The sequence below is a fragment of the Apteryx mantelli genome, chromosome 7, assembly GCF_036417845.1.
Source record: "Apteryx mantelli isolate bAptMan1 chromosome 7, bAptMan1.hap1, whole genome shotgun sequence".
Classification (NCBI taxonomy): Eukaryota; Metazoa; Chordata; class Aves; order Apterygiformes; family Apterygidae; genus Apteryx; species Apteryx mantelli.
The window spans coordinates 38,785,818-38,793,510 of record NC_089984.1 but is presented as its reverse complement, the minus strand read 5'-3'; positions in this window follow the sequence as shown (position 1 = coordinate 38,793,510).

Below are 7,693 nucleotides of genomic sequence, written 5' to 3'. Positions count from 1 at the left end.
GGCTTGTGCTGCCGGAGTCTGCAGGCTTATATTTCTTTTGAGGCAGATATGGGTTGATTGACTAGAGTTGTCAGTAAGGTTAAGCTTTGGAATGATGATTGGAGCTATAATTATGGATTGAAGAGGCACAGTGATTAGTTAATGCCTCTCTTTTTGGTTTACAATCTATTAATCAAACTCTAACCTCTCTGCTAAGCGATTACTGTCTTCATCTACATCCCAGGCTGGGAATGGTTATTGGTTTTAGATGAAGCTTCAAAAGCATCGTGTACAGGCAGAGTTCTACTCGTCTGGACCCCAAATTTGAAAGCATTCTTGCTTTTAAAAAACTGGATATGTCAAAGTTCATTGTTATAACTAGAACTGCAGGAATCCAAGGCCTCCAACACCCAACAAACCTACATTAAACTGACACCTTTCATGAGCTTTAAAAAAGTCATTCATAGGAATGTAGACATCTACTAGAGCCTGCCACCACAACATGTAAGCATCCTGCCAACATGTTTACTCACTGCTGTAATGAACACATTAGAAAGTCTGTTTTAAGTATTACTGGAAACCATGTTCTATCACTATCCATTCAACTGTTCTACAAATATCTTGGGAGGAACTTCTGCCTTTGGGCTTGTACACTTGGAACACATAATCACACAGGTAGTTTTAGGAATGTAGAGCAGAAACCTTAGAGAATTTCTTATGAGAAAGCACCATAGGCCACTACATGAGTAATATACAGTAACATTAAGTAACATAAGCAACATTAAGGGAAGAAAGACTCACAGCATACATTGATTCTTTCAGCAAACTATCTCATGCAACTTGCTTCAGATAATGCTCACCTCAGATGCCAGTGTGTATACTAATCCTCTAGCCATATGCACATTCTATTTCAGCACAGAGGACTATGGAGGTATTTATTTAGGTTGTACGTTCTTCGAAACTGAACTTTTCACTGTGTATTTCTATAGCACCTAGCACTGTGAGATGCTCATCCATGGCTGAGGCTCTTTCATGCTGTCATGATATGAAGAAACACTTTGGTCAGCCCTTAAATGCTTGCTCAAATGTTTGTAAAGAATCTGGGACAGCCCTTCAAATCCTTTTGTGCACAACAGCTGACAGCAGAGCTTAGCTCTTGGGCATTTCATCATGATTGACTAGTCTTTGGGTTAGTATCTGGGGTAAATATTCATCAATGGTGAAATACAGGAGGTCTAAGAGGATAATAAAATTTTGACCTTAAATACCATGACACAACTACATTATAATTGCAAGCATCAACATATGAATATGTAGACTTAAGTGAGTTGCTACAGTCATGCTGTAATCAAAGGCAGAGGAGGAACCAGAATCCAGTGATGCAGAGAGCCAGTTCCTCTGCTCTATCTAATACATATCCTGTAATTTCATCATCATATATTGTTTCTTAGTGTAGTCAAGTGTAAACTATTTAAGGCATGGATTCCCTATGCATGTAATTTTATGTTACGCAACACAGTGATGTGTCTAGCTGCTACTGTAAAAAAAAATCTCTAATAATGATTGCTATGATTTCTGCCTTCTGAAGGAGCACACGTTTTCTTTGAAGTAATCAGGCATTTGTTGCTAGGCAGTTAATATTTAAGGTACCTTAAATATTTTAATGTGCCTGTGCCTGCTGTATCTAGGCACCAATATTTGTTTATGTTATCATTATATAACCCTTCCTACCTTATATCCTTTGTTCACTGTAACTGTACCATCAGTAGCCATAGTTAAATTTCAACCCTGATATTTTTCTTTCCACAGAATAGAAGACTAAAGTAACTACTGTTAAGAATTATAAAATATCTCTGATGTAGATTTATTCTGTGTCTGGATGTCTTGCACTGCTAGCATTTTTTCTTTTTTTGTACAATCTTCAAAAATGAGTAAAATATTTAAAAGAGTTTGAATGAGGCCATTTAAAAGTTAGTAGTAATTCAGTGCACTTTCAGCATCTAATCCAGACACTTACATGTCCCAAAGGTACAAAATTCTAAAGTTTTGAAGTAAATCATATGTTTTCAGTATTTTGGGTGGAGAGGAGCCCAATTTAAATCATTGGCTCAAAATGCTGTTAACATCACCCAGGCATGTTGCAATCATGCTTTGGTTCGGTTTGGTTATATGCTTTGTTTGGCTTTATACCTGATATCTAGACATCTAGAAGTTTTGATCAAGTTTTGAGATTAATGGTTGAGAATCAAGATCACCTTTAACTGGAGATATAAACTTCTTGACTTGGACAACAGACTTTTTTTGACCACACTCTCCAAACTGTCCGAAGAGAAATCTGCATATACAAATCTGCTCCATCTCACTCCTTCCTAAGGGGAAATGGACCACGAGAAAGAGAAAAGTTTCATGGTGGTTGGGAAGACAACTGAGGAGAGCAGGGATGAGAGGTAAGATAAGAGCTGATCAGAAATGATGACACTGAAGGGGACCCTGGGGACCAAGTAAGTACCAGCACTTATTGAAAAGCTTACCTAGGGGTATGTCTTACCATTTCAACTATCCTTTGGAAGTAAAAATCTTCATCTCTTTTGGCAGCTGGGCGATACTGCTTTAGGTTTTACTTAGCTTAAACTCAATTTTATTCAAGTAAAATGGATAAACTCCCTAGGTTAAATTTTGTGGTTCTTACTAATAGATCTGCTCCCAGGTCTGCACTTGGAAAGACGAGAGAGACTAGACTCTTCATATTCTTTCTCCTAGATCTATATGGGTTGCAGAAGATATTCATCATCTGCCTACCAGCCCTGTGGGAAATATACCAAGAGAATTATTCCAGACATTGCTCATTTCTGCAAATGGAAGGAGCTGAACTTTTCTGACAGGACAGCAATGGATGGGAACTCAAAGTTCACCAGATGACTAAAAGCAATAAATCAGGGCTTCACACTATAAGGTAATCCATTTAATGATTTTGTAAATATAATCTATTCATTGTCAGATGCCACAGAAATACAGTAGCCAGGCAAAGTTCTATACTCCTTTGTTGCGAAAATCAATGTATTTCTTTTAATTGTTTTAAAACTAATATCACCCCCCCCATTTTAAAAAATGAATTTAATATTTGTGAAGGCAACTGAACAGCCCTGAAGACTTATATCCTCTGTTTATCTACTGAATGAATATAATAAATGTAGTGACACTTCAAGCTTCATTACATTTTCTTGCCTGCTCACCTTGTTCATAGGTGGATACCATTTCTTTTCGGGAGAAGCTATTTATTTTCATGACTGTTCAGTCTACAGCCTTTTTATTGAGACTTCCAACAATAGCATCAATTAGTGAAAATTCTAACAGTGATTTCTGCATGTTGTGGAACACACTTCACTGAATACTGTATGATCATTGATAGACGTCAAACATAAAGGACAAATGATGAAAAACTCCATACTCCATTTTTAATTCTGAAACGTGAAGCTTATCTTTATAGATCCATGCCTTTTGGCATTCTTTTCTGAAATATGCATGGAAAATGCACTTTTCTTTTTATAAACTGAAACTTACTGTGAGACCCTCGACTTCTGTTTGACCATACTGCAGGGGCATACGATACTGAAGGCTAGACCTGCTCCTTCCTTTTGTGCAGAATCCCACCTTCCAGAGGTATCAGTGAAAATTCAGGTGGGCAGTAACTGAACTAGCCTCTCCTCTTTACTATTTAAAGTTGGCTGGTTAAAATTCTGAAACAGAAAAGAAAGGTATTTGTCTGAAAATTGGTAAATGTTACACTGTTTTGTAGCTAGGTTCCTGTCCATTTTAAAGTAACTTTTGCTTTGGATTCCATTCATTGGCATATGAATACATTTGTATCTAGTGTTACAGAAGGGTGGACAAATCATTCACATTCACATAGTCATTCATAGGAATGTAGAATGATACTATAAACAATATAATGAATGTGTTGCTTGTGTAGAGCTAGGAAATCCAAATTACCAGTATAAAAGGATCGTTCTTTGTGCAGCAAGGCTAATGAGTCTTAGTGTCATCTATTTATCTTTAAGCAAATGATTTGCCTTGAGAGAAAAACAATTTAAACATACTATTCCATGTGAATGTCCTATACCATTATGAGATATTCCTACCCACATAAATAGGAGAAAGTGCTAGTAAGATCCTTTTAACTACTGCTAAAATGATTGTGTCCAAATGTCATTAATGACAGCATTATGTATGTATCCAGAGAAACATTTGGATTTTGAGTCTTAATATTTACCCTATTAAAACTCCAGGAAATCATATTTTGTATGATTAACAAATGACTTCAAACTGTATTCTATAGCCTGAACTACTGAGTTCAGATTAGCTGTTTCTAAAAGCCTCTCTTCACCTTTTCATTTTTTTTCCTTTCAGAAAAACTTTGCGTTATTGGGCAATACTAGTTTTTGTAACAAAACCAAAATTGATCCTGTATTAAATGCTTACAGCTGAAAATTTGGCTTTTAATTTCATAACATGCCTAAATCTCAGTACTTGGACATAACAAGTCCTAAAGTCACAGAAGTTACTGTCTGCAATTAGTCCTTTAAACTGAGGCCACTGAAAGTTTGTTTGTGTATGTCTCATTTAATTCATGTTCACGATGCAGTAGAGTCTTTATTTGGTTACATGCATATTTAAAAAAATCAATACATGCACATCTAAGGAGGCAGATGAAAAACCTAGCAAATCAAAATCTTCTCATAAGCACACTGAGATTAGCCTTCATCCTCTTTAGCAGCTATATGCCAGCCAGCAGAAGCTTTTTTTGTATTTCATCTGTCATATTAACAAGTAAACCACACATGACATCCTCAGCGAGTACACTAAGTCTGAAGTGCTGGCTCACATTGCTGCTAGAGTGTAGGGAGGGATGAACTACCTCCCTGAACTGCTGTGCTGCTTTCCTGTCCTGTGGGTGGAGTTTGGCTTGTACTCTTTTCCTTCCCCAACTTGTCTGGAAACACAGCCGACCTAGCACAAAGTTGAAAGTCAAACATACCCCAGAAAAAGGGTTTGTGCCTCCCCCTGAAGAAAGGGAGGAATCTGACACCAAACAGTGTCACAGTTCTGTCTTAGTGTGTTCTTGGGGGCAATGTAAATATCTGTTGCTCCTTCCTCAGGGTGGGACACGATTTGGCCATGTGTAAATAGTCAAAATGCTATATTTATAGGAAACACAATGCCTCACTGCTGTGATAGTTTAAATATAGAGAGCAGGCCACTACAGGCATTTAAAATACCATTAGCTGGACAAGATAGCGCAATCAGAAAATAGCCTAAGCTTTTACTGTGATTCTATGTACAGGCTTCTCATATCCCTCTTGCTACTTCTGTATGAGTTGAAGCAGGGGAAGCTTGCTGCCTTTCGCTGACTTAGGAATTACTTGCTTATTGAAAAAATTAAATGCTTGACATTGGTTCAAATAAGTAACAGGCAGCTTCAGTGCTTTTTGTTATCAAAAAGCCTTTGGGTATTTCTGTGTTTGCAAACGGCTACTGCAAATCCAGCACTTGTATTTGAATATCTTGCTTTCCACAACACAGTGTGTTTGCTGTTTGTTGCATATGACTGTATTTGAAATGTAATGTGATGTAATTGTTATTGTTACTATTAAAAGCCTAATTACTTTCTATCTGAATTTCAAAATCAAGTTTCCACAGCTTCTCAGTGAGGGTCAAAACACAGGCCAGCTCTAGTGCAGAAATGTAAGTTACAAAGGCTCCCTTTCCTGTCCTTTGCCAGCTACCCACATCATAGGTACCAACACAAGGAAGCAAGCAGGGTCTGCAAAGATGTAGAGTAAGCACAAGCTTACAGGGAATAATAGATGGGAGTTTTTGTTTTATCTGCTTCCTCTTTCCCTACTCTCCTCCCTCTTCCCAGTCTGTATGCAAAATCTGTAGCTGTGCTGATGTGTCAAGACATACATGCTGGGTCAGGTGTAGTTTGAGCCACAGAGGAAACAAAGAGAGACTGTGACTCAGAGCAACAATCTTCCAAATAGGAAACTCCAGGACAACCAGATGTACTTTCCCTTATTAGGACAGATCATGAAACCTTTCCTCATTTTGAGTGGTACCTAATTCTACAGTAGTATCACTGCTTTTAAACATCTACTTTTAAAGTGCTGCTAAGCAGAATATAGTTCTAGCCCTACCTTTGCTTCTTTTTAAAAAAAAATATATAGCTGTAATTAAATTTGACTCCACCTACTCTGACCAACATTATATAGTGCAATATGCATCAGTCTCCATTAGCAGCAGATGACATTAAAAAGATAGCACCTGTTTAACTTCCTGTAAATAGTATGTTTTTAATGACTGCAATCTGAATTTCCACATTGCTAGCTCTGCTAATGCAGTATTTTTGATGGGAATTACTTCTATTGGGCTGTTAAGGCAAACCAGAAACAGATAGCCTTAAGCCTCCCACAGGCCTTGCTTATAGTTTAATTGTGTGAACCCAGAGATGATTTTCCTTGATTTAAGTATTTTTGTCATATGATGTCAGAAATGTGTGTCCTGAACTGAAATATAATCCTGCAGGAGGAATGTGTCACTGAAGTGAGTTCATACAAGAATTATGCAGGCAGATGAACTTTCACACCTCTTATGCTGGAATGCCTACAACGCTGCTCCGAAAGCTAGAGTAGCCAAATGGTTACAAGACACTGTGTATTTTTACATAGTGTTGTTGACTATCAAAATGAAACTAAAAGAAGCACCAGTGTTCCACCTACAACTAAGCAGGCAGTTCATAGCCTGTTTTTTATTTCAAGATGCTTGCTGTATTGCAACTTACACACTATATATTTTTGTTAAAATAAATAGTGACAGTTCTAGACTATCACTCTCAGCATGCCTCTCATAATCAGGATTTCAGATGGGTTTAAACCTAATTTTTAATCTATTCTCCTGGTGATTCAGGTGTAACTCAATAACTAATCAATTGCCTTGAGCTTCTGTATTAGATGAAAGTTTTCCTCATATGCTGTAAATATAAACTATCATGTTAAAGACTTGTTCATTCTACAAATGAAAGTTAAAGACAATTTCTGGAGTCTCATTCTGACTCCTTTCTTACTTGCTCTCATTCCACACTGGTTTGACTCTGTTGCTCTCATTTTACATGGATGTAGCTAAAGTATGTTTTACACCCCTTGTCTAACCACTCTGTGTTGTCGATCACAACTACAAAGTATTTTTTTAAACAATGCAACTGTTCACAAAACAAAGAGTGCCTTTAAATCCCACTGGCTCTATGAATACAAAGTATGTCTGGCTAGAAATTCAGAAGTAGTAGTTAATAAAAAGCTAGTGACTTTGCAGGACAAGAACGCCCTAAGGTAAATTTCTGCAAATCAAATAGCAGCAGATATGAATTTCTTGATGTTATAAAAAAAACTATTAACTGGTGACTATGGGGGGGGAGAGAAGAGAACAGGGGGAAAAAAAAGAAATGCTAAGCTAAATTCTTCCCTCACTCCACACATGTGATAGGAAATGAAATTGAAAGGAGGCCAGTGAATGGAAAAAGACACTTTTTGATCTTGATAAGAAAGCAGCTGTCAGACTTCAACTACAATGATGTACTAAAAGAAATTTCTATTTTTAGAAGAGTGTATTTGAAACTGATTACTGCCCTTACATTTCCAGCTTATAAAATCACAAGACTAAA